General features: G+C 34.2%; 2 protein-coding genes across 3 annotated transcripts in view; one reads left to right on the forward strand and one right to left on the reverse strand.

Moving 5' to 3' along the window:
- LOC126854930 (1-phosphatidylinositol 4,5-bisphosphate phosphodiesterase epsilon-1-like) overlaps positions 1–26,183 on the reverse strand; it is a 116,543-nt gene that overhangs the window by 42,346 nt on the left and 48,014 nt on the right. For both annotated transcript variants that reach the window (XM_050602114.1, XM_050602112.1), the window contains one exon: positions 9,705–9,781. The gene's annotated coding sequence lies outside the window, so the exon portion shown is untranslated. The remainder of the gene's footprint in view (positions 1–9,704; positions 9,782–26,183) is intronic.
- Positions 1,580–26,183, forward strand: part of LOC126854931 (uncharacterized) — a 129,702-nt gene continuing 105,098 nt past the window's right edge. Inside the window, exon 1 of the mRNA XM_050602116.1 lies at positions 1,580–1,597. The gene's annotated coding sequence lies outside the window, so the exon portion shown is untranslated. The remainder of the gene's footprint in view (positions 1,598–26,183) is intronic.

Consider the following 26,183-nt stretch of genomic DNA (forward strand, 5'->3'; position numbering starts at 1 on the left):
ATCAAATGAAAAAATTATTAGAAATTTGAAAGCTATTAAAAAAATTTCTTTAAAAATTGAAAGACGTCTGCAATAAACTTATTCCGTTACATAGGATCTTCATAAAAAAATTCTAATTTATATATATTGATATATATATATTATATATCTTTTTAATAATCTGATTGTCAGATAACATTTCCATAAGAAAAATTTTACTGTTCGCTCGAAGCTTTTTATATGATATTGGACTTAAGTGATGACTAGGCGGAAGAGCAAACAGACTCTAAAAATAATTATGGGATGGCCAAAAGTCTTGTTTCCTTTGAAAATCAATGCTTATATCTGTATAAAGTATATTGTAATATATTTATATTATGCGTATATTCGTGCTGATGCTCAGTACGGATAGATATGTGTAAGCTGTCTCGCTATATGCAAATGCATGAACGGAGCAAGAGTGCGACGAATAAACACAATATGTAAAGTGGTAACAGTATATGCATGTATGGATGCGTAGCTTTTCGGCGACGAACGCGTTATCAACGTTATTACTCGCATCGCAACTCCCCCATCGTCATTATCAACGGTCAAACTCCATTAAGCCATCCACTCATTCGTCCGATATCTGGCGCATACATTCGAGGAAATATGTATGTGTAACGGGGAGTAGTAATGTTGCCTGCATTTCAGTTCATTTCGTTATTAAGTGAAATTTTTATAGCTTTGTTGCACGTAACAGAGGCTATTTGCCACAGCTTTGATAACAATCGATGAAAGATATTTTCAGTTAGTTCGTTTGATACGTAATAATTTAGCGAAGATGAAATATTTTGTTTTGGGAGCGTAATATAAATTAAATAATGCAATAGTTGAATTTCAAATTGAATATATAATTATTTTTGTACTTTAAATAATATTATATATTAATACTAATATTATTGATTTTATATTATCGATAGATTTTAAGTTTTGAAATAAAACGCATTGTTTATTTAAAATGTCGCGTAAAATATTGTTAAGAAATTTTTCGAAAAATTATAACCGATTTTCTTTTGGCGAGAAAGTTTGATAAAAAATTCGTTGTTCACTGAATTTTTATATTGTTTTAAATATCTCTTAACAATTCGATCGAATAATATTTCAATTAAAATTTTTGTTACGGATTCTATTCGACATTAGGAAATAAAAAAAAGGAGATTGTATTTATACGGACCAAACTCAATTTTCCCGTAATTTTTTGTATTTTAACACTTAAGTATAATTGCATTAATTCAGAATTGAATAAACTCAATTTTTGGACAAAGAAATCGATTTCAAATCCAATCTGTCAGAAGCTAACAAATCATATATAGTGCATGCGATAATTTACATTTTCCACGTGTCTCGCTGACGGTCGCGCTTAATGAACACGTTTAAACGCTCTGCTTGCAGATACTCGGCCTCGCCATTAGCACAGCATCTTCTGAGACATAGGATGTAGACGGAAAGGAAAGAGACGCGCTAAAGTCGGAAGGTCAAGGTTTTTGTTACCGTATAAAGAAATTTCTCGAGGAGCTTTAAAATCCAAGATAGGACTGTATTGAGATACAACACGCAGCCTTCACTGTGAAAAACGGTAAGCAATTTTTCATTATTTTCAGAATTTCGCTTTAAACCGTCTTTATTAATGAAGATGGACGATCGGCGTAGCCGATATTTGGGATAAAATATCCTGATCTTTTACACAGTAAATATTTTTTTAATCTTCGATCAAAATTTTGAAGGCGAACTTTTTCATGAAGTTAAATATCCTATTCTTTTAAAGACCATCTCGAAGAAATTATTATTTGTCGCGATGACAAAGTCATATTGCAATTTTTTGTAATATACATATTTTACATTGCAAAGTATGTAGTTTACAATTTATTAATGTTTATAAATACAATTGTTTATGATTCAAAATAATTATATAATTAATTCATCAAATAATTATACAACTGATTTTACAGATAATTATTTTGACAATTAAAATAATTAGTGTACCTTCCGAATTAAAGCTGTTGGCTTTATCGATTTCTTCGCCCCGATATTTTACTTAAGGGAAGATTAATTCTAAAAGTAGTTAAACAATCTATCGTTATACTTGAGATCGATGACATGATATTATACGCGTTGATATATTACATGTAAAATCAATATCTAATCTATCAGGTTACATAACGGATCGAATTTGACGCTTCTAAGCTACTTATATAAATGCTCATTGAAATGCGCCTGGTGTTACGCGGCGTCGCTTAGATGGCTTAATTAAGTACGGATCGAGCTTCGGCGATGCTACATGAAAATTGATTAAACGATAGTAGAACCGTTTTAACCGGGATGCTTTAATACAAGAGAGTCGTTTATTGTTCACATTATTTTATTATATATGGCTCATTAATTGTATGATAAGATACTAATTTCGCCACGTTATGTAAGAATAAAAAAGCATTTTTTTATCACTAAATGCTCCGTACGATTCGCGCGATTTAATACTGCTATATTTAAAATTTAAAATTTAGTTAGGAATTATAACTTTTTAGCGCGATCCATATATAGTTTAGAAACACATCGTTTCTTATCTGTGAGAGAATTTATCATAAACGAGATGTTCCATAAGCTGAAGTTACACTTCATCGTGAAAATTGCTTCCGCTCGCATTGGCTGTCTAGATAAATTACCTGCAAAAGACTTGTTTAACGGTGCATATAAACGACAATTTACTAAAACCCATTTTTCCTCGCGCAAAACCTCGGTAAGAGGTCTATCACCTATGGGAACTGCGGATTCACAGACAGATGCTGAATTACGCTTATTGTAATCGATAAAGCTAGTTTGCGTGAGTTTTCGTAGGCATTATAGTTTGCCAATAATTTATTACACCGAGACTCATTATACGCAGAAGCCAAATTGATATCGACAATAAGTATTCAGCTGGTGGTGGTGAAACTAGTTTCCTAGAACTACAAGTTTCGTTTGAATCCTACAGGAGCATCGTAAATTGTTAACTTAATTTGCCTATTATATGTGTCAACTTATACACGTGCGGTACGATAAATTCGCTTTCCCTCCGCCGACGAGTAGACAGCGAATATTTGTAGGCGATATTTTAGTGTTGTTAACTTTGTACGCTTTATGTAAAACACATGTGGCAAACTTTCGCGGCGAACCTTATGCGGGATAATTAACGTATCGGCGGCGAGGGTGGCAAAGAGAGAGGGGGGGAGGGAGGGAACGTCTACTAATATATCTCTGCGGCCATAATCGGGCGTCGAAAATATTCCGCGGCGCAAGCCTAACGGAAAATTGGTTACGGAAGGAAAAGTTTAATTTCCTCCGCGCGCGACGAGAGGTCGTTTGTCAGCGAAATAAGCGAATGACTCTCGGGATCTGCGGGGTAAATATAGCGGGCTGTTCCGTTTCGGAAGCGGATATTTTACTAGAGATCGATATCCGTCGACTGATTTCGCCGGAATTGAAAAATTGTACGAGCGAAAATCAAGTGAAACAAAAATAAAAACGCTCGAGCGAGAACTTTCGCTTCGAATGAATGAGTCGCCTCGCGAACGAACATTTATCGCGTCAGCTTTGATGCACGTTGCACGGAAAAATACAGAATGTGTCTGGAATCGTAGCACAATCAAGAAAGGGATGATTTCACATGCGCACAAATATATATATATATATATATATATATATATATATATTTTTTCATACGAGGCTTTGATTTTCACGATAAATCATTGCTTTACCAATTGCATTACGATTTTTTGGAATCCTATATACACACACAGATATATGTATTTGAGTTTAAAGATTATATTTTAACAATCGAGTTTTTCAACAAAAAAATGTTAGTTTTAATTATGATCTATTGTGGTGCTCATGGTGTACACAATTTTTTGTTGTAAGCAACGGAATATTGAACAAAATTTTAAAACTAATAATTAAAATTTATTAATTTGTAAAATTAAAAAAGCTCTGTTAATTTGTAAAATATCGTAATAAATATATATTTACAGTTACGTGTATAATTCAATTAATTTGTGGATTATATTAAATTATATTTTATTGATTGTTCTAATTTTAAAATCTTACAATATTATAAATGCTGAGTATGTATATAATTTGAATATAATATTAATTAAGATAGAAGTTGCTCAATATATTTACAAATTAATAATACAGAATAATAAATTTTAATATATTATATCTTCTTATGTTTTAATATTTTTGGTTATCTACTTTTTAGCATAATATTAATTTATATATTCATTTATACATTTAACAGATATTAATTATGGTAATTGTAAGTAATCTTTATAACTTAAACAACTTGTAGCGCACGCAGCAATTTATAAATATTAGATGTTGAGATCAAATACTAATCACACTTGCCATGCTTGCGAACGTCAGTTATAAAGCTCACTCGTAAAGACTGATTTACCGTAGCGCTTAAAAATGATAGCTCTCGTTCTGTGACGTCCGCGTTAAACGCCGTCAGACAAACGATCCGCAGTCCTTTATTCCCGTTTCATAGGACCACGCCCAGGCCAGGAAGTCTTCAGATCGATGTCACGTGTGTGTACCCACGCGAACATCGGCCAAGCTCGCGTTTGACCCCGACCCGTAATGTCGTTAGAAATTTTTAATGCATCTGCCGCGTATCGAATAATAACAAGATGAGAGAATATTCTCGAGATTCTTGAAAAAAAAATAGAAAAAAGGCGCGATCCATCGTCTTTAATGCCCGCAATGCATAAATACAGGATGGAGTGAAGATTCCCGAGTTTCATTGCAATGGAATTTTTCTCACGTTTCCCAGATGCGTAATCAAAACTCGAATAAACAGGCAGTCGCGACGAAGTACTTCGGCTTTGACAACGTTGTAAACGCATTTGCATGTATGCAGCAACCGGTAAAAAGCTCTTTCTGATACGCTGTCTAAATTTTTCTTTTTTTTAGCGGCGGGCAAATTGGCCTATTTTTCAGTTTCACAGGAAAGAATCTGTGAAATAAATTTGAGAAAAAAGAAATCCAAGGAAAAGAATTCCTAACAATTTTATTCCTGGCAATACTAAGTATATTTCTAGAATTTTTTTTTTAATCTTCAAAAGAAATTCAAAAATAAGATTAAATAGTTTATATTACACCTAATGTTAATTTTAATATTTATATATTTAATAATTTTAAAAAAGTAATTGAAGTAAATAATTTCGCCACTTCATTTTAACATCATTAGTATTCAATAGCTAGAAAAAAATTCTTTCAAGCTAATCTTTTTTATATTTTTTACTTTAACATCAGGTTAATATTCCACGAGTACAAAAATTTCTTTGACTTTTCAAGCTGATCTTTTTTATAATTTTAATCTTAAGTTTCTTAAAACTTTGACGTAATAGAGCATGTGTCAATCTCAAAAGGAGAATGATTATGTTCTTTCGTAAATTTATAAAAACGCCATTTTTTCGTTAAACTTTATAATTTGACAATTTAATTAGGATAATGCTTAAGGGCAGCAAATACGTGGATATGTCATTCATATTATTAATCCTGACATTCCGAGCGTTTATTAGATGGGTTTTGTGCGTGTCAATTAGACCGCAGTACGATGCTCGCGTGCTCGTATTTAGGGAACTCGATGTCCGATCCTATTGTAAGCTAACTTTCTCCCTCGCGGCATTTGAACAAGCCACACAATAAACGATGCGTTGCATCGTGTGTAAAAACTAGAAAGGAATGCGCGTGTGTTTGTGTGTGACTGGCGCTCTAAATACTGCTAATACTACTGTATCGGCGTCTGTCTGCCGACCTTTTTCCACTCCCATCGGATCGTAAATATCACCTGAACATTTGTATTAATTACACTTGATTGCAAGGAAGATCCCTCTAAAAGATCTTCCGACACAAATCGCACGCGTACTATTAATTCTTGCAGAGGAAAATAAAGCTCTCGTTATATCCCGCAATTACTCGTATATTACGGAATGCAAAATTGAGAATGCAAAGCTGTAACGCGCTTTCATTAGCAAAGATCATTTAAATCATCAATCCTGCACGTTTAATATCTGCTGCTATTAAGATTGCCTTTAGCGGATTTAATAGCATTTAAAGAGCTGGGACTGAAAGTCGTCGAGGCGTTTCTCCTATACGATTAAACGATATACGGAATGACCTAGATTTACCATATGTTCCATCGGTCATAAATTTTTTGATAATTTTCAAATCGATTTCTCTTCAAGTGCGACTTAATGGATGAATAGGATTTCTATGATCTTGGCAGTTAAATTCGAAACTGAATATATCACTTTGTTGATACGCAATTTATCTAAAATATCAAATAAAGTTCACGATATTTTATTAATATTTAAAAAAATCAAGTAATTTAACTGATTCCATAATTATGATTATCATTGATTTTTTTTTTAGAAGAATTAGTTTGGCATACATAAAAAAAAATATTTTAACTAAATAATTAATCTTATATATTAATATATATATGAATGTGAAGTGTAAAAATATCTTTTGTGTCACGTTATTGGAAAAATAATCCAAATTGATGGCAAGTATATCACGAGTACTTGGAGCATCGGTCAAGTGAATGATGTAATAAATTGTGACCCTCGATTTCTCATTCCGGTAACCGTATGATTGTGCACCCTTTCGTTACAATTTCGTTTTCGATTGAGAAATGCGCGGCATTAGTCAAGCCGGGATATCATGCCCGAGTCTTTCAATCGACTGACGCCGATTTACGAATCGATTCGATAATGCGAATCGCGACTGTTTGAAGAATAAACGAAACGCGCGAGTTATTATATTTTTATTAAACAAAATCATTGGTAAGTCACGAGGAAAGTTACGATGTTGGAAACAATTTGCATAAAATTAGGGCCAGCTTGTGATGAATTAACGTATTTACAATATAGGGAATAGTATATGCAAGGAGTGTAAGTACAATAGACTGTTACTGTGTAACATTCTAGAGAGTAATGATAGACTTCTGCCTTGTTCGTCTTTACGCAAACCTATTTCGTATTTTCTTACTGTGACAAATGCAATTAAACTTTTCAAGCATCTTAACGTGCGCGCTCCAACTTTGAATTAGTATTTGCAGTTATTTAAGGTAATTCGGATTTGTTTGCAGTAATTAGAGGAAAAGCTAGAACGTGCAAGCAGCAAATTAACTCTCTATAAATTGGAAAATCATTGTCGAAATAAAGTAAAGTGATATTTGTCATTTATTCTACCGCATTAGCATTAAGAATATATATACAAAGAATGAGAAATATATTACGAGATTCATAAATATTGAATAATTGACAAATTATTGAATAATTATTTAAGAAAATTTAATTTTCTTAAATAAAAAAATCTTTTATACATGAACATTAAATTCTCTTATGAAAATAACAAAAAATAATTTTGAAAGTTTTTTTTTTTTTTTTCATTAAATAAAAATTGAAAAAGAGTTTCGATATGCGTTGCTCTTTGCATATAAAAATTCTCATTCGTATTTATTCTATTTCATTTATATAGAGGAATGTTCTAATTTTCTGTCTGACAGAGGACTAATAATGATTTTTACTCTCATTTGTGGATTACGACATACACGTGCCGCATTAACTTAAATTATGCTAATTAAATGCATACTTATTCTAATGAATCACGTAGCTTGAACAAAGTTCGTTTATGCTCTGAGCGGTTGAATCTTACGCACGTTCATGCTTACTTGTAATTAGTTTTTCCTCACTATTTTACGATTGCGTTTGTCTCCAGATATTTATCTCTCTTTATTAGTACTTCTTTCACTATCTCAACGAATGCAACGGAAGCTTTTTATTTGGTAACATTTATTTCGCGCGTAATTCTTCTCTTCTCTCTACTAATGACTAGAAGCGAGCCTAGCGCGAAAACTTGTATTTTACATCTTGAGTATCTCCGCTCGTGTCGTGATTTAAATTTTACCTTGTGCCCTCTCTCTCTCTCTCTCTCTCTCTCGTGTATTTTACCGTGCCATTTGAAAAATTCATAAGAGGGCAAAAGCAGTCTCATCCTTCCTTTTGCGGTGAAAAGGACGAGAAAGAGGGAGCAACAATAATCGAATTTAGGTCCGTTGTCAGGCATTAACCCGCCCGCCCCCTCTCATTTGCCTCTCGAAAGATCTATTGTGGCTCCGTTGATTCGTCGCGTCACCCCGTTCTGTATCGCGAGTGTTACACACAAATCGCTAATTAAACTTGTTAAAGTTAAGCTTTTTTGCGAAAGGGATTCGTAAAAATTACCAGCGACCGACACGTCGAGTACGAGGGTGGCGAAGGTATCTCTCGCCTTAAGAATTTCTCTTCGGTTTTTTTAGAAGCTGTTACGCGACTCGATAACACACGCGACACTTGTCGCACAACCAGCCGGTGAAATGTCAGTGAAGGAATAAAAAGAAGTCCGATGTGGAGAAATGATGTTGAGTCTAGTCTAGTGCAACCTTCGTGTTCCAGTTCGTGCGAAGAGCACGGTAGTGAGAGACTACAAAGATTTCCTTTTACGAACACTTCCTTTCGCGAAAGACGAAAAATACAGAGTGTAGTCGGTTCGCAAAGTAACAATAAACACGTATACATATACGTATATAGGCCAAGGAATGATATTGCCAGCTTCAAAGATTTCTTCGCGCAATTTTCTCGCGACGAAAAACACGAGAGGAAATAATGGTCGGAAATGTGACGAGAGAGGAGGGCACGTGTGCGTGTGTGAATATCGAGCAAACATGATAGATTAGATTAGTCAGGAGCATGAGGTAGCACATCGGCAATCACGATACGTGATTTACCGCCGGTCGTGGTCGAATATCAAAATCACATTTTCGTTTGCTTTACCGAGTGAATTGATAGCGTCGCTGGCACAGATATCGCGAAAAGGAGATGGCAATGAATCCGCAAACAGCGCATGACTAACAAAGTTAAAGGTGTATTTTGATATTTCTCTCCGCTTTTATGACGTTTGTGTACGGACAGATATTTAATTTTATCAATTTATGAAGAAAAATTATTTTTAAAAAGATCTAGAGTTTTTTAATTTTAATGAGAGATTTTTTTTTAGAATCGATTTTTACAGCAATAATTTTTATGAACGTTATTTCTTGTTAATATTTTTGATATTTAATATCAAACATTCTTTTTACATTTTAAGAAATTAAATAAAATTTAGTTATATCTTAGAAAATTAATTCACAAATTGTTTTATTTTTAATTTATATAAAAGAACGTTTTGATTGAAAATGACTCTTTTATTTACGAATCTTGTGATATATTTTCTTATATTCTTCGAATATTACATTTTTTATACTGTGCTGTAAACTTTTAACGAGCCAACAATCAAATCCGAATTATTGATGTTTCGATAAATTCAAAGAATCGAGAAAAATCGAAAAATTCATCAATGAAAAGGTCGTAGATGATAATTGCAGAAATATGATGATAAATCTGTTTCACTTACAATCAGTAGAACAATAAATATCTCGTCGTGCTCTCTCGAAACCATCAATTTATATTTATAACACAAGCATATGATTAATATAAAAAATTCTGTTATTGTTTCGGTAGAATTTTTAAAATCCTTCTCCAAATTATTTTTACGATATTCTACAGGCATTATTGACTTGATACTTGACAATTAGTATGCCTCAAATAAAAAAGTAAGATACTTACCTAAGTTTTACGATTGAGTCCATTGAAGATGCTCGCGTTGCTTGATATCGATAAACTTCACCCAGATAGGCATTATACTGTAACAAAAAAATGTGAATAGTTAATTCACTTGATTATATATAGCGCAACTTAATTATTAACAAGATAAAGTACATCGAATAAGTTATAATTCTTTGGAAAAATAAATTTAACTCCAAGATATATTTAGGGTCTTCGTCATATGAATGACAGCAAGCTAAAATGGCGTTTCTGACATTTGCTAAAAGGTCATTGCGTAAGGATGGTTTAAGTAAAAAATAAGTGGGTCGACCAGACTATCCTCACCGTAAAAACTTCTTGATTTAGTGGATCCCAATTTGTGATCGTATTTTACGAGTTTATTGATGCGGCTGACAGCAGCTACGTTTTCTCTTTTCGTGTCATCACGAGAGACTGCTCAAAAGCACAAACACTAGAAGAGATATGGTAAATGTGCCGAAAAACGATTTCTATTCATGCGCCCGTCGTTTTGACTTGCGAAAAATAACGCGGCTATTTGACAATCCGACGCGACGGGAATGACATTTGTCGATTGGACGATTTTTAAATTCCATCACGGATTAGGTTCTTAGTTGCTCGTCTCGGTTTAATGCGATCTTTCACCCGAAATGTTTTATTTATTTTATTATTTTCTTGGCGCAATAAAAAATATTAAAAAGGATCTTAGCTTTAATGTAGATAGAATGTCTGCAAAGAAATTACAGAGAACACGTGTACGCGAATTTTCACGGCACGAAAAACTTTACTCTAAAGTTTCCCTTGCTTAATGTCTATTTGACATGCCGCCTACTGTATTTTCGCCGATGCGAATAAGAAGAACGGGCGGTTGCCGAAACGAGAAAATCGGCCAGGGGTGAAATTATTCTCAACATCTGTTCCCGCGGGAAGTAATGCGACATTTATTTTTATCCAGCCTGCTCGGATAAATCAAGTGCTTGCGAAGAAATAAGATTTACCCTTCTTGCTCCAACTCTAGTTTACTACTCCGTATACGGATTGTGTTTTAAACTTGACACCTTTCTGCCGAAAAAAAAAAAAAACAAAAACGTGGCAATTGCATAAAAATTACTAAAGATAGTTTAAGAGACCGATTATATCAAAATCGCTTTTTTACATGGCATTTAAGAAGTTCAGTCAAGCACCTGTTTTTTTCTTTATCATAAGATTCGTTGAAGAGACAAGAGAAAGAAGAAACATGGAATAAGGATGAGAAAAATAGGACGGAGGGTTACACATAGAAGGACAGTCGGTTCGCAAGCAAAAGTTACGGTTGGATAAGAAGCAGTTTGAGAATCGAGTTCGTGCTCGATTTGGCTCCAAAACTTGTACGCGGCGCTGCTTTATATATCGCTATAAATATTACACGGAAACTGGAACGTTTTAAAGGAAAAAAAGAGAAGAAAGGAAAACCTCAAACACACACACACTCTCTCTCTTTCTTTCTCTTTACGCCTCTACGTGCTCCCATTCTGTTTCCCTCGAGAGACTGGACAATTTCGTGCTAAGACACGGAATTTATTGCGCTATACTCGCGAGTTTTCTGTTTTATTGCGGAATCTCTTCTTTCCACAGACGACGGCGGGCTCCTTTTATCGCCGCGGAATATCGCGTTACCTTCGAAATCCGAATTTACCACTGAAAAGCGTCCTTCCCTAGTCGACCGAGCGACCCGAATGCATCCGCGTTATATTTAGTAAATCAATCGTAGAGCTAAGGATATAGGATGTTCCTTAAGCATGATAATGTCAAATGGAAACATCGTATTTTTAAACGCATCAATAATATTTAATTATAAATTCCCGCGCGCGTATATAAAATATTTACTCTGAATCAGTTATCACTTTTACTGTATATTTACTGTAATATCGCGATACGATATTAAAGTAAGGATTGGTCGACGAAAAAATTGAGGAAAATACGTTGCCGATAAAATGGCGATTGGCTGTTTTCAGTTTTCTGCATTTGCAAATAGATTGATTTTTTGACAAGTGAACGCCGCTCAGGGATCAAGGAAAATGATTGCGCACTAAATTTTTCGTAAATATTCTCCTTCCAACAGAAAATACGTTACTCTAAACGCTGGCAAATTTATTAATCTATTTAACCTATTTAAAAAAAAAAAAAAAAATGATAACAACGTGTGCGTGAAAAATATGTATTGTACGATTTAATTTTGCATTACCGATATTATGCAATATTTCTTCGCGGTTGAAGTTTTGTCGCTTACAACAAGCAGCAGACGATATGTTGTACTTGTACGTGACATGTTATTGTTAAAATTAAATTGTAAAATAATTGCGTTTATTACATTATTAGAATATTGATAATATTTATACTGCATACGAAACAGGAAGATATCTTTATAATAAAATCCACGATATTTTAGAATATTAAAGTTTGTATTATGTTCGCAGAGAAGTTTTTCAAACTTATATTTGCAACGTATACTTGGTGGAGAGTAACGGTACAAGTCAGCAAAAATAAAATTCAAGCATAATACAATTTCTATGCATGTCTATTTTCATATATGACATCGACTTTCAAGTTTTCTCCGTATCAGTAAAAAGTTGCTACGGTAGAGCCAGTAGAATTTTGTATTGAATCAAAAAAATTTTGTCTCTTCAAACGTGAAAGGAAATTACATATAACTTGTCACGTATATGTGCACGCCAAGTCAAATAGCTGACAAATAAATCAATTTAACAGACTCTCTTGTGTATATATTATATGTTAGGTAGGTTGATGCCTCGCGTATTTAATTATCGCGGAAAATAAATCGAATAAAAAATTCATGTCACATAGATTTATCGATATACGAAAATACATATGTCATGCACTATATCCGACATAAATAAGATATTGTACTGTGAACAGGGTCCAATTGGCAGTAAGCCAGGTCGTTATCGATTTCGTACTATTCATATTTCTTGTTGTGTCTTGTTACGATATTATCAACATACTATAAAGTGTCAAATTATTGCAAGCAGGTGCTTTAACAGCCTGAGTTTTTAGATGACAATAATTAACTGAAGAACAAAAGATAATAATACAAATAATAATTATAATTTTATGTTATTATATATATATATATATATATATATATATATATATATATATGTATGTATATAATTAATTTAATTATTTTATTTAATCGCAAAATTCTCGTTTTCACCAATTAAAATTGTTTATAGTAATTTTCTAAGTTTTATTAAAATTAATGTTTAATGCTATTATATTTCTATTATTAATTATTAATTATTTTATTGATTAATAATTTGTTGATAATTTACAAAACGCAATGGGAATTGCATTTACGTTACCGTATGTATACAATTGAGTATATATGAGTATATTATCGAATCTGTATTGATTAATGTCTGCGATGCTCTACGATAATATTTTCAGAATAAAAATGATGGAGAGAGAGAGAGAGAATAGTTAACAATACAGTCACGTTTACGCGTGCATAGTAAAATAATACGGAAGTTTTTTCTTGCACTTTTTTATCTTTTCCATTCGGACGTTATCTTTCTTTTTTCTTTCTCCCGCTCGCAGATCGTTTATGCACTCTTTTAGCCTTATTTTCAAATGAAAACATTTTAATGTTTTTGATGCTGAAACGAGTGCGTTTTACTCAATTTAAAAAAGTAATACGTCGGCGAAAGTTTCGAACGAGGATAGAGTTACAAAAATTTCGCGCTCGATAGACGAGCATGAAAGATTACGCGTTGTAAATGTAAAAAATAAAATATTCGTATTAAAGCTGTGAGAAGCAATGAGTTCCGAATCATTGCAAAAATTTGTGAAAATTTGTAGCGGAAATGTAGGGTTTTAAATTTTTTAGTCACGTATATATATATATATATATATATATATATATATGGCAGAAAATATATACAGGTGATAAATACGTATCCAGGTATGTGGAACGGGTGTAAAATATGTATGTAGGCGTAATTTGCTTGAAAGCTTGTAATATGTCAGTGCTGTGAATAATCGTCCACAATAATTCGAGATACATTAGGGTCGCGGAGAGAGAGAGAGAGAGAGAGAGAGTCGCGCAATGCGCTTCATTAAAGCGCCTCTTATATCAAATGGACACGCACGAGAGGAGAGGCAACCGAAAATCATAACCGCAAATACACACGATCCACTTTTTCCACAATTTAACTTCGCGTCACGCGATACGATCGTTTGCTATTGTTATATTCTTCGCGACGTATTCTTTACCGCCGGAACAAGATATCCCAGAATGACTTTTAATGACAAGACACTCTCTGATAATTTAAATTCAATCTACAGATAAGATATTCATCACAGTTTTTCAAGTTTCCAGTCGGTGCATGATCTTACGTAACGTAATTTTGAAGTAAAATTTTATTAAACTTTACACGTGAACTCTACGTAATTAATTCAGAAATTACCTTTTAATGTATGTGTGCGATGTGATTACATTTATGGAAATGGTGTGCCTTGTTTATGGAAACAAGATACAATAATATGGGATGGGAAAGAGAGAGAGAGAGAGAGAGAGAGAGAGAGAGAGAGAGAGAGAGAGAGAGAGAGAGACAAAATCTATACCCCCATGACGATATACGTAGCACGTGCTTCTCTCGAATAGGAAGCTGCGCCGAAATGTTACGAAAGCATGCGTTCATACTTAATCCACCGATACGAAATTCGTGTCTGCAGCATAATCCGATTTTAATTAATAAGCCGCTCCTTACACTTGGGCGTTATGTACGGGTATCTAGCCTACCCTAGCGTTATCTCTCAAAAGAGTACGAGCCGATATTGAGACGCGCAGAAATCTCGGAGGGGTTAAATTACTTATGAGACCAAACACATAAATGCGCGTTCGTTGCTGCTCGGAAAGAAGCTGGAGGCGGAAAATCGATAACGCGAATCCGCGACTAAAGCCACCGTATATCGAACTGCAGAAGAAAGGAGAGAATCGAGACAAAACCTCGGAGAGGGAATGTAACGACATTACACAATAGTACTGTTGGTATATTATTTACGTGTAATTTTCTTCTATATATATATATACATATGCATATATACTCCCACTCACATGTGTAAATTTTTACTTCTTTTTTAAAGATGAAGAAATATTACATTTTTCTACTGATACGATTTAAGAGGCGTGTATGTATCCTTAGAATTTCCGCTGGACATTTGATCGTATCGATATTACTTTCACGTTGATGTAATTACATTGCACGAAGGATCGTGATGCATATAGCGGAGTCTGCGAGGCGCTGTTGATGACGGTGTCTCGAAAAAGATGGTGGTTAATATCGGAGAAATCGATAATAGGGACGCGCGCATGAATGTTGCCTTTGTAACGTACATATTTGAGGCAGCATCAAAAGTGCATCCGTCCCGGATCGGACGGCAGATCACGGGGCTACAGACTATGCGAAATATCAATTTTGCAAATTTTTGCATAAATGCATTAATACGACTAATGTATATATCACATATATATATATATATATATGATAGTGATGTGTGATGATATTATGTATGTAGTGTGTGTGTGTGTGTGTGTGTGTGTGTGTGTGTGTGAAAATGTATATGCATATATAATATTTTATATACACAAGTAATATTATATTACTGTGAGATAAGCCAAAGTTTAATTAATTTCTCGTTTTATTTATTTTTCTTTACTCATGAGTTCTAATGGAATGGATCGGAATTATATTTATAAATTATAAGCAAACAATGCATGTGTGTAGGATATGTGGACAGGAGAAAAACTTTTAGTATGTTGCGTAAATATTTTTTTATTTGAGATACGTTGTGCAGATAATTTTCGAGATGATAAAGCACTTGTTTGTTCATGATGATATTTATTAATTAATATTTCACATTTACCGTTGATCGACTTTGTTGATTTTAAGCATTATTATTTTTTCGCGTGTTGCTTAAGGAAGTGAAAAATTGTAGCGTGTGTTTATAAACAACGCAATGCACCAACATGCATTTGTCATTTTTATTGTTAATGATTTATTCTGTTGGACATTGATTGATTAACGAAGACGGATACAAAGATATATTCTCGTAGAGCAAAATTTAAGTAGCAGCATCCATGTATCTATCGATTGTCATATTATTTACAGACAAGTTAATTTTTAAAAATGTAACACAATTTTAATCTATTCTTCTCTCTTCATTTCTAATTGTTTTTGGCAAGCCTTAATAATTAGCTTTTTATTTTAATGTTGAAACATGACAAAAGCGTATATATATATATATATATATATATACATGCTACAGATATAAATCAAATTAGTGGATTAAAGCGCGATTGAATTAATAACGAAAAGCATCTTGGGACTCGTAATAATATTTTTAATCTAATCCAGTCATTACTGATTGTAGAAAGATATGAGGTTGAAAATTGAATCTAAGATTTTGGTGAGCTGAGTTTCTAAAATGTAATTAAAAAATTCTTTTGTATACCTAAGCTTTGATACGAGAAATCTGAATACCATTTAACGTGTATTAATCTAATATTTGTCGAAGCTCGATTCCACACTCGTGAAAAAATTTATGATCGAGAAAAAATTTACCTACGAATGCGTAATCCTTTTTTTTTTCATCCTTTATGTCAACATTAAATTATTCACATATACAGAATGTCGAGGCAAACGCGCCAATGCAGCTTCTTTTCGCTTCCCTTCGCGCCAAGATAAATGCGAAAAATATAAAGGGCAGCCATCACTCTATTCTCTGCATTTCATTTTCTTCGCGGGGCCATCGCGGGGCCTCCCACAGGAGAATGCGCGCCCTTCGCGATCAGTTTGAGAAAGATTGCGGTTAAGTCGACTCGACAATCTCGACCCTTTTCTCGCCCCGGTAATCTTTTATATAAGAAGAAAAATAGAGTGTACTCTTTAGAACACGGAGAGCTTTAAAAGTATGCCGAAACGAAATCGTTTGACTTCGCTTCGCTTCGACGTGTTCCATATCACAATTCGCGATTTGACGAGATGTACGGGAGTCAAGGGAGTTCCATTTGTTTTTTTCTTTTCGCACCTTTGTTTAATATTTCGGTTAGCGCGATCAATTTTCGCAAATAAGCCCGGGAAAGAAACGATACCAGAGAGAGAAAGAGGCTCAACAATTAATCGAAATTTAATTCGATAAAGCGCTCGGCAACTGCGTTTTACGATCGGAAAATAATTCTATTTTACGATTATTGGGGGGAAAAAAATTATTTAACAGCTATTACACAGCTATTTTCACATTCGACTCGATAATAATATTAATCAAACGAATGATCGAGGTATCGTGTTACTTTGCAAGAACAAAAATCTCATTATTCGAGATTTTCATAATTTATTTCCTACCATCGGATCGGCGACTTTCCGGTAGCCTCTCCTTCAGTTCCGCACGATCGCCCCGGATTGGCTGCTTTTCTTGTTAAAAGTGACGCGAGCGTGCATTTTTAATTATTTATGAAGCTATAAAAGCCGGCGTCGTCGAAAGCTAAATTCTTTAGCCCCTTTAGGTGCTAGTTTACGTTCATTTTGCGTATATCACGGCGGATCCGGGATTCTTTGATAATGGAGACGGTGACCTAGAAAGTGTGTTACCACGTGCCTTGTATCCTGTGCGCCTTGTGTGGTCCTACACGTGTGAACGCGCGTGTGTCACGTACTATACCAGATGCCATACCGTGCCACGCCGGGCGCGCACCGTGTATTTACTGCACGTAATACCGTGCTTAAGGCCACCACCCCCTTCTACCTCCTTCCATCTCCTGCTAGCACCCTCTTTTGTAGCATTATTTACGGCTTGCACGCGCCAACACGCGGTTACTGTATTTAGATAAAGCGTACTCGTCCGTCACGATTTTATTCTCACCGGCTGATGCGAAAATTTACCCTTCACCGCCGATGTCAACGTTATTATGCCGCGAAATATCGCATGACGCGTTTTTTTTTCTTATCGCCCAATATTGCAGGTACGAGTGTGCGTGGATCGGTAATCGAGATGTTATAAGTGACACAGTTAATTTCGTTCTACTTGAGAAATTTTGTAATTCAGATAGATATATTGTCATGAGGGAGATGTGAAAATTTTTAAAAAGCGTATTATTCGAAATTAGTTTGTAACGAGAAAAGTTGGTGCGTGGAAACACGCATTTTTTACGTTGCCAAGTAACTATTGGAATATTTGGGGAAACTTCGAGGAGGGCTCGCCTGCTTCTCGCGATATAAATATGTAGATCTTTTTTGACGGAAAAATTTATTCCGGCAAAATTGTATGACGCAATAATTGGAAGTGACACACGGAGAGCTACTTATCGGAGCTCACGGTAAATACATCAAAGTGAAATTAAGAAATTAATTGGACGGAGTAAGTTTCGCATAACATTCTTCGTGATTTATCGTAACGTTTTGGGACGAATTATCCGAGATCGCGACATCGTCGTCGGGAATAGTTAAGGTGGCCCCGCGTTGATAACACTTCCTATCCAAAGAATAATTACGCCGACTAATCGCAGAAATACGATTCGATACGCCGTATTTAAAATTTTCGCATCGCGAATGCCGCGGGATCCATAGATTTCGGGTATCAGAGAAATTTGAATATCGTCGTAAAGCACTCGGTGGATTATGGATTCGCACAAAATACGCAACGGGAACGAATTCGCGGAGCGCAAAATCGTTCGAATCGTTATATACCCCGCGAATACTTCAGGCCGAATGTCAGCCCTCTCTCGCTTTTAAAATGATTTTCCTTCTCCTCTGTACATCATAAAAGCTATCGAAAACACAGTCGAGAGCCCTCTCTCAAAATACTATCGCGGGCAATATGATGTTCTTCGTATCTCTTTTATCTCGAAATGTATGGAGATTTTGGAAGGCTATTCTAAGAGAGAATATTCAATGTTCCCACTGGATATATGAAGATTGAAATGTTGAATTAAAAATGTTGCATCAAAGTCTTGAAACACTTATTTAGACTCATAATCTTTTTTGTAATATTACTCGAGGAGTAAATTAAAATAAAAGCAACGTGTTCTAATGGTTCCAATATTAAATGAAAAGTTTACAGATTTATTTATCAACATTGATTCTCGTTTAGCTTTTACGTGCGCCCCAAACTTTCCCTCTCCATCATGGTAGCATTATGAGAGAAAATTGATTCTCGCTGTAATCGATTCGCCATAATGGAGTAGGAACAATATTAATTAATAATCAACGAGAGAAAAATACGCACACGTGCAATCTCATGAATGATGCATGTCAATCCATTAAATTTTCATTTTTATTGCGTTTCGTAATATTTTAATATGCAATGTACGTATAGTTTTATCGTGAAAGGAATATGATAAAATGAATGTATAGAAAATACGTTGAAATATATGTAACGAGTAATAATATGCTTCACACATGCACACACACACACACACACACACACATTATGGATATCGAGGTCCGGCATAATATTGTATGTAGTTAGCTATTAATTGCATGAATTTTAATATCACAAAATGTGATTTGGTTTTTAAATAAAAATATGATTTATTTGCCTCTATCTCTCCTTCCCTCTTTTAACTTAATATTATAATTTATAACGCTGTGATTCACATATTAAATATTATTCTCATATTTTTTATTATAAATTGTTGATATAAATTTTTTTTTTTAAATAATAGATTTTTATTAATAAGAAAGAAAGAGAAAGAGAGAAGTTAAGAATCAATAAAAATTCCAAATATAATTGCGACTGGATAATTAGACTTATAGACAAACGACACCACCACTACTTCAATGTTATTCTCATTTTTAACATGACTTTATCATTCTGCTGTTTTTACAGCATCGATAAATGCAGTTGTATTGACGGTTTAACAAGAGCAGGAGGCTTTTTAAAATAACCAGGTGCATGCACATGGAGGATCAATCTGTTTTTATCGCGGATTAAAAGCATCTGCTCTGCTTCAGCAGCGATATACAACGTGTTGCAAGCATAACATATCTCTTCCTTTTTTTATGCACGAGAGATGAGGATATGTATTTTTTCACCTAATTTGGAAAAATCAAGAAAAAAACTTATTTATTATTTAATTTATTAATTTCACGTTTTTTATATTATTCAAGTTTTTGATCAGATAATCTTGAATTTTCATCAATCGTGTTTTCAAGCAACGCAAAATTATTGTAAAACAATTTAATAACATAAAATAATTTATATATATATATATATATATATATATATATATCATATAATCTCTTCAAAATATTATGAAATTCTATTTAATTGAAATCCATTAGCAAATTTTTTATAATAAACTGAAAAAAACGCAACAATTTCGAAACAATCTCTGCGTGATACATTTTCGTAACTTTACTTTTTGATAATAGATAGAAATTAAAATATCCTACAGTATTGATGTAACTGGATATAAACAAAGAGAGAGAGAGAAAGAGAGAGAGAGAGAGAGAGAGAGAGAGAGAGAGAGGTAATCTTTTACTTTAAAAACCTTTCTAAAAATGAACTTGTAAGTGAGATACAATTGGAAGTTGCTCGATAGTATTGCTGGATAATTCACTCTCTATCGTATCTCGGGACACTACAATAGGTATTACTTTTTGCCTGTGTGCTTCGCGCGTCTTCTTGTTAGTACTCCCTCGCCAAGATACAATACAGATTTATTTTATCCCCGGTACACTTCGGGTACCAGCAGGCTACACCTGCTACAGTCGCGATATTCCGTCTGACGTTAAATTTTATACGCTACTTCTTCTTCCTCTTCTTCTACTCTACACTATTGGAATCTATTATTCCGGATATTCCCTCGGATCCGCTTTCGAACGTTTCGAGAACACGCTTTCGCGTTTTGCGAAAATTGATATCCGGGACGTTGAGAGCCTTGCGCGGGGGAGGGGGAGGGAGGAGGGGGGAAGGGGACCGATTCCGCTTCTCGAGATCTTATGAAGGAATTTTCATGCGAATCGATAAAATCGTAAAATTAAACGCATCAAATATATTTCAATATAATTATTCCGCAATAAATATTATTTCTTAATAGTCGATAATGTAACGTCGTTACAATTAATTGCTTCCTTAGTTTTTAACCAGGGATACAAGCGTACTTGGGGTGCTTGATTTAATTTGATTTAATTCTATTATTTTTATTTTTATTAATATTATTTAATATTATTTAATTTCTTGCGACAAATTCAATGCACTTGGATTTCAGAAATCCAACGTTCTAGAATTTCACAAACTTAACGTGACAACACTACAGAAATAAGATACTTTCTATCTCAGCGTTGCCGGAAACCTAACTTGAAGCAACTTAATCTTTTCGTTTTATGAACAGATCCACTTCCTTCGGAAGAGGGAAACCTTTAATTAAATCTCTTTTATGATTATAGTTATTTTCTTGTTGTGAAGGTTACTTGCTAGAAAAGTCATAAGCGAATAAAAACATTTATGTTGTAAGTAATTACTTAGATATATATATATATATATATATATTTATAAATTTGTAGTAACGATATATAATAATTTTTTAACGTGAACTCGCTTCTTTAAAGTCAAATATATAAAACTTTAAAATTAAAGTGGATAAAATCTTTTCTTTTCATTCTATAAAAATCTATAAGATACACATACAATTTCATAGATATGTAAAATAGATTTTATATTTACACATTTATTTTCTCTTTTCCACTTATTTAATATCTTGTGTGTCGTTTACGACTTTAGTAAAATTATATTCGTCTTTTAATAAAACATATTTAATTATAAATAAAAAATAAAATCTTATAACTTTATATATTTTATTTTGTTTATCTATGTTACGTGGTTGGTACCACGTTAAAAAATTATTATATATCAGTACTCTCCTAAAGCATACAGACAAAGAATTCTAGAGAAACAAATTGACACTTATTTTGATATTTATTTGATATCTTCGCAAAAAAAAAAAAAACCGAACCTACTGCCGTCTTTTCTCGACACGCACGTAACTAAATGGAAGAAGCTTGTGTGATTGACATTCGGTAAATGCGATCCGCTTTAGAAGAGGGTTGAAATCGTGCTTTATTCTTGGTGAATAAATGATCCAGAGAAAGAATCGGGCAATCGCGAAATAATACGGGATATATGACCGGGCGACGTGAGATCGTTTCTAAAGAAAATGTTTCATCGACTCTCGAATCTACTGAAAACAATACGAATTTCACGGATGATCAGTAGGGAATATATCGAATGCGAGCGATTAGGCACTGATTCCATTAGGATGCTTGATTTGCTTATCAGTGATTTCGACCGTGTGTGCACCGCATCAAGTTTGATTTCCATCAGCGCCCATTAACGTGCGATATATCTCGTGTGTGTGTGTGTGTGTGTGTGTAATGATTGCCGGAAATAATATTTTATTTCGATTGCATGATAAAACTGCGCGCCCGCAGATCGGCAGAATTTAATCGTCAGAGAGAACATTCTCAATTCATTGTTTCATCTATCTGCAAATCGGAAAGGCTTCGACGAGAGAAAATGAGAAATGTCGAGATTACGAATGTATCCAGAATATCTTTTTTTATTTTTTTACGGATCGGAGAGATACGGGCTATAGGTATAGGTATATTTGTATACATTTACATTTATTTATTTTTATTATTTTTTTTTTATTTGCCTGTTATATTAGAAGGGACGATGGCGCGATCGATCGTGTGCCCTCATCGATAATCTTTTGCGGTGGAGAGAAAAGCGGAAAAAGAGGAGAATACGTTATTTTGTTTCGAATATTTTTCGATGATTTCTTGTTCACGGGCGATTATTTCTCGTGAGTTTGCGTTATCCGAGTGATCGATCAACGTGTCAGGATATACATATTTTTTAGAAGAATGTATGCTAATGTTTCTTTTCGTTTAATAAGTTCTTTAGTAGCAGATACTTGGCGCATTAATAAAAATCTTTTATTTTTTAAAATTGATTTTTGCAAAATGATATGGCCACCTCAATGTATGTTTCAATATTATTAATACTGTTTAAGAATCAACTTCACATTTGTAGTATTTTGCCAAAATCGAAAAATGCTTGAATCAAATCGTGATCCTTTTATTCTCGTTTTTATATCCTTTTATTCCTATTTTTACATCCTACATTTAAATAACTATTAAATTTTGATTGTCTTTATTTTAAACTAAAGATTAAGATTTGACATAAAAATATAATTACAAGTGCCACAGTTTTAAAAATATTTTGGAAAATGCTTTTTGTACTAAAGCTGACAGCTAATTATTTATAATGTATATAAAATAATACTGAAGACAGTTTTTTTTATAATATTCTTTTTTGTAACATAGAGACACAAGTTTTCTTGTTTATCGCTTTTTATTTTAAATTACAATTATTATGTGAAGTTATATGCAAGAAACTGCGATAAAACGAGTCGAGCGAACTGGATTAAATAATAAATTTTTTCAACCGCTGCATATAAGCAGCGAGAAAGAAAAATTTTCTTCTCGCATTCTTTTATCGAAAATTAGTTTAAAGCGACAATTTATCCTTTTAATCTTGTTATCGTTTTCGTGTTTACAATCATAGCGGAAAAATCTCCAATTTCCTATACGAGCAAATACGAGTATAACTGAATACCGCTGCATATTTCCGCTACTTTTTGCTTATTTGTAATTGTGTTATTTCCCTTAACGCGGAATGTACCATGTTACCATTACAACGGGCCTTTGTTACGACTTAATTTGTTGCTTCGCTGACCTCTTTCTCGGAACGTATCATCGTATAATAGCTTTTCGACCCCAGCACCACTTATGCCGGTCGATAATTCTATTCGCTACCATAAAAGCGTTTCGCGGGGTTATCAATGAATATCGTTTGCCTTTACATAATTTTTCGCTCCCGCGGTGGAAAAGTACGCGATAGAAAATAGAAAATAAAATTTTCATATAACGATGCAATTTGGAAAGAGCGGAACGATGTATGCACTATCGATATGTACTATTATTTTTGTCGAGAGAAAAAAGAAAGAAAGAAGAATCGTTTCTTTAATACGGTAAATTTCCAGGGGAAGAATATCCAATATCGCGTGCGCACAGAAAATTTATACAATCATGTGAGCATAAATGTCGAATATTTCTGAACGAGTTGTGGACGAAAATTCCGAGTCCGCACGCCTCGCCAACCGAGAAGAATGTCTTCGTAGAAATTTTTCACGCGGTGTCGTTTTTCTCGCGCTTCCTTACTCGTGTAAAACCCGATAACTGTTTTGGAGAAAAAGTTGTTCGAGCGCTTGAGAATGCGACCGAAGATGGATCACCGGAAGACAGTCGCTGCAGGACAAAAGGAACCAGTCGTTCATTTTATTTTCAAAGTTCGAAAAGTCAACGTGTCTTCAATAATGCACGTTGCACCTTATCAGAATTTTTCTTCAATCTGCTGTGCGTAGGGGCACAATAAATTATTGTACGAGAATTCATCCACACACATTGGCTTGTCTAAAGAAGTCGTTTTAATCATCTCATATCTCGTTTCTTTGGTATTCCTTATAAAATTTTTTTTTTTTTTAATCTCTCTCCGAGAGATGATGCCAATAAAATTTGATAGTTTTCTTTTACATCTATATGGATATAGAGAGACAGAGAAATACAGAATAAAGAAATTATTATTTGATTCAACCATTTCTCGTTAAAAGGAGAATAGCAATTTGCATAAATTGTCTTTAACATAGTTAATTGGCTCGCTGCGGTTGGGTGAAGCTTTTACAAGCTCGCGCTCGTAACTAACACAAATGGAGAATCGTGAGAAATCAGATTATGCTTTTAACATTTATCTACAGCATTTTCTACAACTCCTCCGGGGAGAAAGAGAGAGAGAAAGAGTATTGACGATAATCCGGGTATTACAACTTCAAAACGCGCGTCGCGCTGCCTTTTTCACTGCGACAGGTATGCTTTCCTCGTAAACATCTACCTCCGGTATTATAATCCACGTAATAAGCCGGATATTAATCAGAAAGTTCAAAACGACGGTCGGAAATTAATAACCTACGTGACAATTCATCCCATGTCCGACCGTTTATTTCTCTCCTCGTCAGATTAACGGAATAAATCCATTCGTTGACGGGGCATCTCTTTGCCAACCGCTCGTCGACCTTATGAAATTTACGGACGTCGTGAGTAATTTTTCATCGAACCTCCCCTTTTCGTCGCGACATTCCTGCGGGACACCGCGTTAAGGGTCCGAAATGGCAGCGAGAGTCGAGGAAAGCCTCCACCCTGATATACAAATCGTATTAACGGTGTTCATACACACAACGATATATAAATAATATAAAAAAAAAAAAATGATATACAAAATTCAAACATTTTATATATTTTAAAAACCTAATTAATTAATGTTATTATATTATTCACTTTAATGATATTAATTAATAATATTTCTATCGCGCGATTATTTACGATTTTTTTTTTCCACGCTATTCGTGATTCATTTTAATACAATTTATTACTTCGATGTAGAGCGGGAGGGGGAGAAGAGGCGATTAAAATTGGAAGGATGATTACTCATTTACTCGAACTGTCAACGAGTACTCGTTACTGGCCCGGGGCAAGCCGCAGCCACAAAAGGATTCATTATGGTATTCCGGAAATACTAAAGGAATTACGGCGCAGATCATTAATTTCCGGCTCTCGGACGGCCCGATATTCCTCCTCGTCTCCGCGATACTATTGTATCGTACATCGTCGATACTCGAAGCTGACGCAAATGTACGCGACCGACGCGTCGATCCAGGCGCGCATTGATATGAAATTGAAACTGCTATTACGGTCTGCGGCTGTTTCATCAGTGCGACTTCGATCGAGCGTGTTCATTTCCACGGGCAAAATTAGAAAAAAAATACTCGCCACGAGCTCTCCGCCGCACAAATGAATAAAGAAGAATATTCTTTCTATTTTAAATATTCGTCTGCGGCATTGCAACAATGAATTAATCATAATAAATAAATATTTGTCATTCGTAAATTATTTATCAGGCTGGTAGAGATATCGGAAAGTTCTCGCATCTGTCATCCATCAACGGATAAATATAACAAGCGCTGAAGAGATGTTCATGTACGCTAATACGATGATGAACGCTAATATAAATCTCAAAATGAAAATTATCACGGACGGACGATCATTCTAGCGAAATATTGCAATTTTAATCATTGCATGTTTATCCTTGTATCCGAATATAGAATGCATCACCCAAAATTCCAGCTTTCCAGCCATAGTTACAGTATCATGTATCTCCAATTAGATACATCATCTCGCAAAACATTATACAACGCCATAGCGCCTGTTTTCCATCGTACTTTCCATTCGTACGAGTTTTGGGATCTCGGGGGTGAAACATAAATCGTTAAAAATAACGAGGCGCGAAACGAGGGGCGAACACCCATTG

Source organism: Cataglyphis hispanica, chromosome 15 (genome assembly GCF_021464435.1).
Source record: "Cataglyphis hispanica isolate Lineage 1 chromosome 15, ULB_Chis1_1.0, whole genome shotgun sequence".
Taxonomy (NCBI): domain Eukaryota; kingdom Metazoa; phylum Arthropoda; class Insecta; order Hymenoptera; family Formicidae; genus Cataglyphis; species Cataglyphis hispanica.